At 42.7% G+C, this 13,454-nt stretch overlaps 1 protein-coding gene across 1 annotated transcript in view; it reads right to left on the minus strand.

Annotated features, from left to right (window-relative positions):
• LOC147725107 (uncharacterized) overlaps positions 1–13,454 on the minus strand; it is a 352,179-nt gene that overhangs the window by 227,494 nt on the left and 111,231 nt on the right. The gene's annotated exons all lie outside the window — the stretch shown is intronic.

The following is a 13,454-nucleotide window of genomic DNA, read 5'->3' on the forward strand; positions in this document are numbered from 1 at the left end:
CAAAACAACAGTTGTTTATTAAGTCAATATACATTAAGACATTAGGATCAACTACTACCTGCCACCCAAAACATACTTATAGCTTTTGCGGACCTCGAACAGTCTGAATTAACATACTTGTACAGTGATGGGTGTTAGTAGTTTTGTAAGCACTGTCCTTGGCAGTGCTGATAGTGGGAATGGGTGGGGCAAGTTGCATAGACCTACTTAAGTGGTTACTGGCACTTACTTTTTTTTTTTACAAATGGAGCACTGAGTATAGGTATCTGTGAAATCTTGCATCCTGCCCCCTCTCTCTGAAAGCCTTCAACCTGGAATTGCGGGGTGCCCAGCATCTTCGAATTACTGGACTACTCCACCTTGGGATCCTTCAAATCCCCTACCATTGAATCTCTGGATCCATGCATCTAAGAATCTCTAACCACCCTGCAGTTTCATGTCCAAGAAACCTTGTAACTTGGAATCTTTAAAGTCCTACACCTTGGAATCCTTAAAGTCCTATACCTTGAAATCCTTAAAGTCCTACACCTTGGAATCCTTAAAAACCTACACCTTGGAATCCTTAAGGTCCTACACCTTGGAATCCTTAAAGTCCTACACCTTGGAATCCTTAACGTCCTACACCTTGGAATCTCTAGAGTTATGCTCATTGGACACTATGCAGTTCGCCACCTTGTAATTTCTGCATCCTGTATCTTGGAATCTCTGAATTCCTGCTCCTTGGAATCGGTGAATCCCTGTACTTTGGAATAACTAAAGGTCTACTCATTGAAATGCGACTATTGGTATTCCTTTCATGTTCAATGGGATACTCTTTGGACCAACTGTATGACATTGTGTGGATGAGCCTTTATTATTATGCACACTCTGAAGACTCACTTTCGCCCTTTATTCGTGGGCACAATTGACTGCCCCAGTGCATATCTACAGATGGAGGGGTCATTTCTAGTAATTATTTTTGATATTATGCTTTACAATAATAGGAGCAATTGTTTTTTGAGATTTTCGAACATAACATATATATTGTTGATTGGATTTTAGGTGAGCTTATCTTATACCCTTGCACTTAGATTGAATAGTGATTTGATGAATTTTTCTTCTTGAGGTGGTAATAGTCTGAAACTTGATGACTGTATATTTGAAGACTTTGAGAGTATTGAAACATATTGATGACTTGTTACTAGGTTAACAGATACTTAATTAGTTCATTTTTCTTTTGTTTGGACCTGGATCCGGACTGGTACTCCTTTTCTATCTTGGATATTCTTTTATCTTGTGTCTCCTTTTCCTTTGGGAAACATATTAGTGAGTGCCAATGTTGACATATAAATCTCTCTTCAATACAAGTGTTTTTTTTAAACATTGTATTTGATTTTCATTGCATACATATAGATTAAAGTTAGAAAAGATGAATAATACAGTATTATCATGTGGAGCAATCTCATATACTGATACATACAATGGGTTTCACGGTGCTGGTGTTCCCAGTGTTAGAGAGTGTCGTGCTGGCAATAAGTGTTGCGGCTCTGCGCGTATATAATTATGTCTATCATTCTCTTGTTGTGAGCCCTTGACTATTTCATTGTAATGAGCTGATGTACGGTGGGCCACTGTTAGTGCAAACTGTATGGTGGGTTACCTTTCATCAAAAATGGGTGGTCAGGTATGAACTGGGGGCTACACTGTGCAAGGAGTACACTTGTGAATGACAAATAGGGTGGAGCTGTGTGTGGGTATGCAGCATTGGATTGTTGGGAGCTGTGGGGTTCGGGTACCGTCTATGCATTTAGTAGCCGTGTATTAGTAGGGGTTGAATAAGGTAATTCTCTGGTTGAGTGTTGCTCATGGTTCTGTTAGGGGAAGTTATATCGCGTGGTTGTGGAGGGGGGTGTCTGTAATTTCTTGAGATATATACGGCGATGTAGTACTAGTGGTAATTTGTTTGAAGTCGTTGAGGAGTATCGGCCACTACATGGTGATTGGTTATTTGCGTTTCTTCCTGGCCTCCTGATGTCAGAGGGTGTCTTCTTTGAAAGTTCCCAACTTATAGGTAAGTAATTCATCCACAGTTCTGGGTTGAATCCATCATTGTTCTTTAACTCTCTTTAAACACACAGAAATGATAATGGACCTCACACATTTAGTCTTGGAGAACAGTGTTTTGCTCCATCAAGGAGACTGGTATAGACAAGCAATGGGTTTCGCAATGGGTTTAAAATTGTCACCATCCTAAGCTAACCTCTATATGGGTATATTTGAACACATACATCTTTGGTAGACTGGCCCACCAGAATTGACGGGACACATCAATTATTGGGGTCGATACATTGACACCATTTTCACCATCTGAGTGGGTACTAAAACGCAGTTGTTACAATTGGTGTTGCATCTTAATAATTAACACAGACAATCTTAAATTCACTCATAAATTTGAATATACAGAAATAGAATTTCTGGATGTAATGATTTATATCAAGTACAATAAAAACATGTCATTATTGTACAGGAAGACTACAGCATGTAACTCAATTTTACATGCTAACAGTGCCCATCCTACCACTCAGATCAATGCTATCCCTCTAGGAGAAATGTCTAGGATTAGGAGAAACTGTAGTGAGGAACCCGTCTTTTTGGACAAGCTTGGAAAACTAGAAGAATGATTTAAATATAAGAGCAACTCACCATTGGTACTTAACAGGTTCTAAAAAAGAATACTTAAAACACCAAGGAACACATTATTGGCTAATAAACATAGAACTGATAAGAATAGGTGGGACAGGAAACCTTTGCTTGTCATGGGATACAATACCCATAGCCATGTGATTTATAGGATCTTACAAAAACATTGGCACTTGCTAACATTGGACAGGACACTGGAGAAACTCCATCAAACCTAGAGTAGCAGACAGAAGGGGCAAAACTCTGAGAGATTTTTTGTGATCCAGTTATTTATCACCAAAAACATCTAACACCTCCTGGCTACCCGAAAAGCCTGAGGGCTTTTACCAATGTACTAAGTGTAATGTCTGTTCGTTGGCATGCAATAAGTTGACGGACTGTCAAACAATAATGCTACGACACATTACATACAGCAATTTATTAATTGCAATACACACTTTGTTGTTTACTGCATCAGGTGCCAATGTGGACTTATATACATTGACAACACAGTATGACCCCTGTAAGAGAGAATACAGGAGCATATGAGGGCAATTCGAAACAAAAGCACAGAATACACTTTAGCTTTATACTTCAACTCTGTACACCCCTCCATGACGATGACTAGCATTAGGTTTCATGGCATAATGCATGTACAAGGTAATCCTAGGTGTGGCAACAGAACATTAGCACTAAGAAGAGAGAGATTTTGAAATTACGAGCAGTGAAAAAAGGACTCAATGTAGACCTGGAATTACATGTATTCCTAACAGAATGAAGTTTTGTCTGTTAAGCCAAGTAATACATTAAGGACTTTGCCCTACCAAACAAGCTTCTGTAAACATTTGCCAACCTGCTGGTAAATACTTAATATGTGTGAATTTTATTACAAAGTATATGACTTTTTATTTTATTTTATAAAACTACTGTCAATAGGATGATTATGGTGACATGTTTTTTGCTTTGTATCAATCACTATGTGCAATCTGAGGACAAATTAGTCAAATAACCTTCAATTTTTAATTTGTTTGACGTTGATACTGTCTCTTTGTACTTTGCATACAGTAGACTCTGAACAGTTTGTCTTTTCTTTTCCTCTTTTCTCTTTGTGCTCTCTTCCTTTCTTTTTTACTTCTTTTTCTAGCTCTCTAACTTATTGTGATTAAAGTTTGCTTTTTATAACATCTCATTATTTCATAAACACTGCTCCTATCATGTAAATGTGTTTGGGATAACTTAATAGGAGTTCCCGGACCCGACACAATATGGCTGCCGTCTTTAAGAATTACCCTGAGATTCTACTTTTTATCTTATGATATAGGGCATCTCTATAATCAAAATATATGAAAATTTGGCCACACAGAAACTCAAATCGATACTTTTTTTTATTCTTTTGATTATGTTTTCAGCTAATGAATAGTTTTTTGCTCTACCTTTTTATTTTTATTTTGGTAAACCAGACCGTATACATAAATGGCCATTGGACACATTCAGGATGGGACTAATTACATCATGGGTGCCACACTCGCAAGAGAAAGATCTTATGAGACCTTTCTTTGATGTCCAGTTTTTGATCCCACTTGAAGGAACTCACTTCTGGGTCAAATTATTGCGGTACCGCCAGATCTTTAAAACCACTTATTCACTTATACGCTGCTCCTTACGCAGACCAGAAGGAAGTGCAGATACATCTCATGACAACATTTGGTCAGGTTAGTAATTGAGCAGAATAGGGAGGGAATTTGTCCGGTTTTTCGGAATATTGTTACAAATAAAATTTGATATAAGAAAGATTTGCAACTTCAATGGTCTCCTTCAATGGTCTCCTTCCCATGTTTTCTTTTTTACAGTGGCACGACACAGCCCAGAACTTACTCGCCATATAACTTGAATCCTAAGTAAGTCACTGTAAATTTGGCTCTTACTTAAAGGAATTTTAGTTTGTATTGAAAACTCACTGGGATAGCTCCAGTATGACAGCTCTTCCGGTAACTTGTTTTTTATACATGAATTCAATACGATATGTTTACTCACAGAGAATATTGTTTATTTAACTAACATCCCCTGCACTCAATGATGGATATTCATTCTTTCAAACATTTCTCTTTGCCTTGCTCTATCAAACTGTCAAACTAAGGAGGGCTACATACTTACTTATTCCAAGGTTAGGATCCTGTCTCTTTTTCTTTCGCTTTTTTTGCACAGACCTTTTCTACTTACTTTTTTCAAAAAGAATGCACAGGAGGGTTTCTCATTTTGGGCTCTGTTACTTCTCTATCTCACCTTTGCATAAATATTAGTGGGTTGGTACTTTTCTTCCTTTCAGTTCAGCATGCATTTGCATTTGTGCTATGCCTCTTGTGTGTATAAACACGACAGTGCTCGCTCAGCAAATCTTGTACTACTGTTGCACATCACTTGGATATTTCTCTTTAGTTTTGTTTAATAAATGTATACTTATGTAACTTTTATTATTTACAGCCTTGAAAAAGTTACAGTAACAAAACACTTGTGGGCTGTTGTGTGTTTCAGTTCTTCATCTACGGACCATGCTGTTCCTCCATATACAAATATTTACAGCAAATGTTTAATTAAAATTTTTTATTGATATACAGAAGTACGAACCATTACATTTTTGCTATCCCAAGTGCTAAAATTAGCTTACCTATGATTTGAGCTGCCTGACATGTAAATATTACTGATGCTCAATATATGAGTAAAACTGAAATGATAAATAAGAGGATTGCTGGGGTACAACCTCAGATTATCTGCAGCCTTTCACCTTAGAGGCTATATGCTACTTCAAAATGAAGTCGCTGTGACTCTGCACCTTGTTTACTCTGAGGTCCTGCACTTTAGAGGCACTAAACTCCTTTATTTTAGAGTCTCTGAGGTACTGCAACTTGGGTAGTATGGGTTCCTGCACCTTAGAGTCTTTGAGGTCCTGTTCCTTGGGTAATTTTAGTCCTGCAATATGGTATCCCTGAGTTCCTGCACCTTGGAATCACAGAGGTCCTGCACATTGGGTACTCTGGGTTCTTGCACCTTTGAGGCTCTGAGGTCCTGCTCCTTAGGTATTTCCGGGTCCTGCAACTTGGATTCCCTGAGGTCTTGAACATTGAAGTCCCTGCAGTCTTCCAACTTAGTGGCTCTGAGCTCATGCAACATTAAGTTTCGAGGTTCTGCACCTTGGAGTCTCTGAGGACCTGCACCTTAGAGGCCTACAGCTTCTGCACTTTGTAGTCTCTGAGGTCCTGCACCTTGGAGTTTCTGAGGGCATGCACTTTGACTATTCTGGGGTCCTGCACCTTGGAGTCTCTGAGTTCTTGTAGGTTGGAGATTCTGAAGACCTCCAACAAGGATCCTCTAAGGTCCTATAGCTTGGAGACTCTGAGGCCATGCTCCTTGGATATTCTAGTGCACTGCAGTTTGGAGTCTCTGAGGTCCTGCACCTTGGAGGCTCTGAGGTCCTTCACCTTGAATTCTCTGAGGTCCTTGAACTTGGAGCCTCTAAGGTCATGCCCATTGGCCTCTCTGAGGTCCTAAACTTTAGAGGCTCTTGACGCCTGCACCTTGGGGTCTCTGATGTCCTGCACCTTAGAATCTCTGCAGTTCTGTATGTTGGAGGCCCTTTGCTCCTGCAGCATAGAATCTCTGTGGTTCTACACCATGTTGTCTCTCTGGGCCTGCACCTTAGAGGCACTTAGCTACTGTACCTTGCAGTTTCTGAGGTATTGCACCATGGGCATAACGGGGCCCTGCACCTTAGAGTCTCTGGGGTCCTGCAACTTGGGTATTTTCAGTCTTGCAATATGGAGTCCCTGAAGTCCTGCACCTTGGAGTCTCAGAGCCTTCAGGCTCCAGGACCTCTGAGGTCTTCTTCCTTGGGTATTTTCAGAGGCCTTCATCTTGGAGTCCCCGAGGTCCTGTACCTTGGAGTCCCTGCAGTCTTCCACATTATTGGCTCTTACCTCCTGCAACATGGAGTCTCTGCCTTTCTACACCTTGAAGTTTCTGACATCCTGAACCTTACAGTCAGTTTGCTCCTGCATCTTAGAATCTTGAGCTCTCTGGGGACCTTCACCTTACTATCTTAGAATCTCTACAGTTCTTCTACTAGGATATTTTGGGGTCCTGTAACTTGGCAGTCCCAGGATGTCATGCACTTTAGAGTCTCGGAGGTCCTGCACTCTGGAGTTTCTAAATCCTTCACCTTGGCGTCTCTGAGGTCTTGCACCTTAGTGTAATTGTGGTTGTAAACTTTAGAGGCTCTGAGCTGCTGCACCTTGAGTATTCTGGGCATCTGAACCTTGAACTGCAAGATCCTGTACCTTGGAGTCTCTGAGGTCCTGTACCTTAGAAGTTCTTAGTTTATGTAGCTTGGAGTCTCGGAAGTAATGTACCTTGAATATTCTGAGGTCCTGCACTTTGGTGCCACTTAGGCTCTGCAACTTAGAGGTTTGTGTCTCCTGAGTCTCTGAGGTCATGCATGTTGAGTATTGGGAGGTCTCTGAGCCCCTACAACTTAGAGGTCCATAACTCATACAGTATGGAATCTAAAAGGTCTTGCACCTTTGAGTCACTGGGGATCTGCACCTTGGAGTCTCCGAGGTTCTGTATGATGGAGATTCGGCTGTCCTGCATGTTGGAGTCTCTTTATTTCTGCAACTTGCAGGCTCTTAGTTCATGCATCCTGGAGTCTCTGATGTCCTCCACCTTGGAGTGTCTGAGTTCCTGTACATTTGGTATTCTGGGATCCTGCCCCTAGAATTATCTGAGGTCCTGCTACTCAGAGTCTCTGAGGTCCTGCAACTCAGTTTCTGAGGCACTGCAACTGGGTTTCTGAAGTCCTGCAGATCTGTAGCTCCTGCACCTTGGAGTCTCAGAGGTCCTCCACTTAGCTATTCTGGGGTCCTGTATCTTGGAGTCTCAGCACTCCTACATCTTAGTATTCTGTAGTTTGGCACCTTGGAGTCTTTGTGGTCCTGCACCCAGGGTATCTAACTTACGGTAATGTACAGGTTCCTAGCTCTCTGTGTCATGGAGCCTATGAGATGTTCCACCTTGGAGTCTCCAAGGTTTTGCACACCAGATTCGCTCAGGTCCTGCACTTTGGAGTAGCTGAGTTCCTTCACCTTGGGTATTCTGGGGTCTTGAATCTTGGAGTCTCTGAGTTCATTCACCTTAGGTGGTCTGGGATCATGAACCTTGGAGTCTCTAATGTCCTGCAACTTAAAAGTTCTTAGCTACAATGCCTTTATAGTCTTTGATTTCTTCCACCTCAGAGTCTCTGAGGTTCTACATATTGGAGTCTCTGAGGTACTGCACCCTGGAGTATCTAAGATGCTGAACAGGAGCCTGCTGGAATTTTAACAGGGGTTTCTGTCAAAAGTATCCATGCAAATACAGGCATGAATGCTCAACATGTGAGAAAAACATGCTGTTTTACAATGTTTTAGCGAACAAACATCCAGCTTTTATATAGGTCAGGGCAGAGGCAGAGGCTTCCCTGTCCAGCCTCCTTTCAAAGGCGGTTACACCAATTGATATTCCCAATTTATGCAAGTGGCCCAGGCTTTACCCTCTCAGAGAGAAAGCCTTAAAATTAGAGTGGGGGGTTAAAGATGGCTTCAAACTTGGTTATCAAGGTCCCAGGCAACGCAGGTTGGTGCAAAATTTAAAATCTGCTAAGCAATTCCCACAAGTGATAGTTAACAAGTTATACTCCGAAATTGATGAAGGTAGGGTAGCCGGCCCCTTCTTTTCTTGGCCTCTTCCCAATGTTAGTGTTTCCCCTTTAGGACTGGTTCCTTTAAAGACGCAGGGAGAACTCTGCATAATTCAACATCTATCTTGGCCTCAAGGACTATCAGTAAACGCTTTCATAGCAAAAGAGGACACTGTAGTGCAATTCGCCTCAGTGGACGTAGCTCTGGAGTTAGTTGAAAAGGCCGGCTCAGGAGTGGAGTTGGCAAAATGTGATATAAAGTCAGCTTTAAGGTTACTTCCAGTACATCCCCAAGACTTTGAGTTACTGGGCATACATTTCCAAGGACATTTCTTTGTTGACAAAGTGTTACCTATGGGTTGTGCAGTATCCTGTCAACTGTTTGAAGATTTCAGTTCTTTCTTACAATGGCTTTTCTCATTCAGGTCAGGCTACATGCAGGTGTCTCATCATTTGGACAATTTTATTTTTGTTGGTAATAGAGGTTCACAACTACACCCTCAAATGTTTCCAAGCTGTGATGCAGGAGTTGGGCGTGCCATTGGCAAAAGAGAAAACAGAGGGTCCAAAGACATGTCTAATATTCCTAGGCATAGAGATTGATACGCAAAAAACTGGAAGCCAGCTTACCAAAGGTAAAAGTGCAAGAAAGAGTGCATTTGCTGAACTATGCTAAAGGGTCGCGAAAACGGACTCTATTTGAGATGCAACGTTTAGGTCATTTGAACTTTGCCTGCAGAGTAGTGAAAGCTGGGAGATCCTTTTTCAGGAGGTTGGGTTTTTCCATGGCCGCCGCGTCATTACCGCAACAGAGATTCTCTTCACATGAGAGCAGATTTTGCGGTCTGGTTGATGTTCCTGCAAAGTTTTAATGGTATTCCTATTAGGTCCATTGACGAGCATTTTCTGTGGTCTATACAGATATTTTCTGATGCTTCAGGAGCTAATGGCTTTGGACTTTTTTGGGATGGAAAATGGTGCGCTTAGCCTTGGCTTCAGCACTGGATCATTGAGTAGCACAGTATTGCATTCTTTGAGTTTTTACTCTTGATCGTAGCACTGTAAGTCTGGGGTAAGTTCCTAGGTAATAAATCGGTGCATTTTCAAGTTGACAACAAAACTGTGGTTGATCTGGTCAAGGGTCAGAAAGCAAGGGAAAAGCACCTGCATCAGCTGTTGCAGAGCTTCATGCTAAGTTGCTTAATGTTGAATATAACCTTTAGGGTTGAGAATATTCCTGGTATGGACAATAATATAGCAGATTTGTTATCTCATTCCCAGGGGCAGAGATTCCGTGGTTTCGCACCTGCAGCAGATCCAGAAAAGACTCCAATTCCTCAGGAGCTATGGCTGCTAGCGGACTGAAGATAAGGATGTTGGTGGAGCACTCTCTATCAGCATGCGCTCAGCTTACAGGAGGGCTTGGGAGGAATTCCTACAGTCCGGTGCGGCTTGTCATAACAATGATTAGGATACGAGTTTTGACACTGGAAAAGCTGTAAATCATTTGCGCTTTATGCTAGAAATCTACTTGCTACTAGTTTTAAAAGCGTCATTGTGTGTGCATTTTTAAAGCCTGCGTTGTAAAATTTGGCAAAGTGTAAATTTCGAAAGTGATTTTGCTGAATACTACCATAGTCTCTTACCTGCACCTTAAAATACTGAAGTTACACATCTCGCTGCTTAGCGAGAACAGCTAGGAAGCAGGTTCCTCTAACGCCATTTTGGCTGTAGGAACAGGGGCTCAGCTGCACCTCCGGTGCTGCGCTCTAGTGGTTGGACACTCCTCTTGCTATTTAGAGCAGGAAGTGCAAGCGCTCCACTATTAGGATACGAGTTTTGACACTGGACAAGCTGTAAATCATTGCGCTTTGTGCTTGAAATCTACTTGCTACTAGTTTTAAAAGCGTCATTGTGTGTGCATTTTTAAGCCTGCGTCGTAAAATTGGGCAAGTATAAATTTCGAAAGTGATTTTGCTGAATACTAGCATAGTCTCTTACCTGCACCTTAAAATACTGAAGTTACACATCTCGCTGCTTAGCGAGAACAGCTAGGAAGCAGGTTCCTCTAACGCCATTTTGGCTGTAGGAACAGGGGCTCAGCCGCACCTCCGGTGCTGCGCTCTAGTGGTTAGACACTCCTCTTGCAATTTAGAACAGGAAATGCGAGCGTGCAGCGGGCGCGCCAATGGTGTGCCTGAGGCGCGCCAGAGGCAAGCCCGTCTGCGGCCCGGTCGCGCACAGCGCCAGCCACGCTGTCTGTTTCACCACTCATCAGGATAGAATTAGTTACACCAGAGACCAGCTACTTCTCCTGGGTAAGAGAGATGATGGGAAAGCTCAAGGTAATAACATTTTACACTGCGGGATGATTAACTGAAGATCGCTGATGAAACACCATCATGAGGTATATACTATGCTAGAAAATATGGGTCTGGATGCTCTTTTCCTAACGGAAACATGGACTACTTCAGAGTCACTGGTGCAGCTGGGTTTTGCATGCCCAGATGGCTACAAAATATTCCATAAGCCAAGGGCTACTGGGAGAGGTGGGGGGGTTCGGATAATCTATTAGGAAAAATGGAATTTTGTACCCCTACAAATAGATGAGATTCATGGGATTGAACAACTGGGTTTCTCATTACAGGAGACTAAGGGCAGCTTACTTATAGGGAGGCTCTGTTATAGACCCCCGAGGGCGGACACCCAATTTCAAGACCTTTTTAGCTCCTTCATTGACTTGAGTATTACTCATGCACATTTAATGGTATTGGGAGACTTCAATCTTTGGGACAACGGAAGTCTAGACAACCACTTGAGGGACCTAAGTCAAACTTGTGGGAACCTTGACCTGTGTCAAATGGTAACCCAATCAACGCATCTAGGAGGCCATCCTCTAGATCTCTTGTTCGCAAAGCAAGCTAAGACTGAGGTAAATGATGTTTTGCCCCAAAAATGGACGGACCATTCGTTAATCCACTTTGCTATCACGCTCTCTAGCCTAGAGGCCACTAGCAATTTTCCATTGAGCTTCCGCAAGGGAAGAGAATGGGCCAAGCTGATAAAAGATAAGACTCTACTGCCTCTCCAGGGCCGGATGTCCTTTACCCCCTCATCTTCTGTTGGTGAAAACTATCGGACCTACTGCAAGATCATGGCGGATTCCCTTGACACAGTGGTGCCAGTAAAGCGCTTAAAAAACAGGAGGAAAACTTCTGCCCCCTGGTTTAACAACAAATTAAAACAGTTACGGGTAACATGCAAAAAGGCAGAGAGGAAATGGAGGAGGGCATACTTGGATTTGGATAGGAAAGCCTTGAAACTAGTACAGACCCATTATAAGGAAACTATTGTCAAGGCCAAAGCTGATTTTTATGCCAACTCTATTTTGCAAGCCCCTAACAGTACTAAAGCACTTTTTGATATCGTCCAGAACGTATTTAGTCCAGTATGTGCTAGGAATAAGGTAATAGCTTCACAGAAGCTATGTGATGATATCGCTGACTTTTTTTAAATGAAAATAACTAAAATTGTTGGGAATTTGCAATCTGTTGATGCGGTTGGCTCAGCTGAGAAATCTGCCTCTGACTCTCAAACAGCCACCATACTGAATATTTTCCACTCTCCTACAGAGGACTCTTTTAACCAGCTGGCTCAAAGTGTGGCCTCAGGCTCCCCATTAGATCCTCTCCCGCATAAAATCTGGAAAACCCTGGGGGAAGAAGCTCTACCATGGCTATGGAAGATCTGCTGCCAGTCACTGGAGGAAGAGGTGGTACCAGAGGCTTGGAAGCAAGCTATCATAACTCCACTTCTTAAAAAAACCTCCCTGGACCCCTCTGACCCAGCGAGTTTTCGACCTATATCCTTACTGCCCTACCCAGCTAAAATCCTTGAAAAGGTAGTTAGTAAAAGTCTATCATGCTAGCTAGAGGACAATTTACTTCTGGACAGGAATCAGTTTGGCTTCCGCCCGGGACATGGGACTGAGACCGCACTGGTAACGGCAATGGATAACCTACGAATGCGTGCTGACAACGGGGCCTCATCTGTCCTGGTACTATTGGATATGTCAGCTGCATTTGATACGGTTAACCGCGCAGTGTTGGTTGAGAGACTGGAAGATATAGGGCTAAAAGGTCAGGCTTTAAAATGGTTACGATCATACCTGTCAGGAAGACAGCAGGCGGTATCCTAATTGCCATTTACCTCTGCCATGTCCCCAGTACTCCATGGGGTACCACAGGGCTCAGCAATAAGCCCGATTCTTTTTAATATGTATCTACGTCCTCTACTTCCCATCATTAAATCTTTTGGGATAGATCTCATCAACTATGCAGATGACACTCAATTGATACTCTCACTGGAGGGGAAAAGAGCAATATCCATTGATACCCTCCAGGAGTGTATGTGTCAAACTGCAGGTTGGCTCAAGAGAAATACCTTACAATTTATTGAGGGAAAAACTGAGGTACTATACTGCCCGCCACGAGAATGTCACGCCACTTACCGTTAGAGTTCAAGCTCACTCCTGAGGGTGACGCCTTGGCCTCGGCTAAAGTGGTGCGCAATCTGGGAGTTATGGTAGACGAAAACCTCCAAATGGATACACAGGCCAACACAACTGCCAGTACCTGCCTCTCCCTGCTCCGTACTTTACGGAAAATCCTTCCCCTACTCCCAGAAGACACTCTCCCCCTTATAGTGAGGAGTATAATACTGAGTAGATTGGACTACTGCAACTACCTGTACCTGGGAGCACCATAATATATTGTACAGGGGTTGCAGAGAGTTCAATCGATGGCAGCAAAACTGGCCCTAAATAGACAATGCAGATCCTCCACGACGCTGGCCCTAAGAGATCTTCATTGGTTGCCCATCAGGAAGAGAATTCGCTTTAAATCCCTCTGCATTGTATATAAGGCAGTACATGGTCAGGGTCCAGTTCCTCTACAGGAAACATTCACCTGGTATAATCCTAGTAGGCAGCTCCGGTCTTCTCACTCCAGCTTGATAACTACCACCAGATTCAAGAGGTCTCGGAAAGGTGGTAGAGCCTTTGGTGTGA

The sequence above is a fragment of the Lissotriton vulgaris genome, chromosome 4_1 (genome assembly GCF_964263255.1).
Source record: "Lissotriton vulgaris chromosome 4_1, aLisVul1.2, whole genome shotgun sequence".
In the NCBI taxonomy this organism is placed as follows: Eukaryota; Metazoa; Chordata; class Amphibia; order Caudata; family Salamandridae; genus Lissotriton; species Lissotriton vulgaris.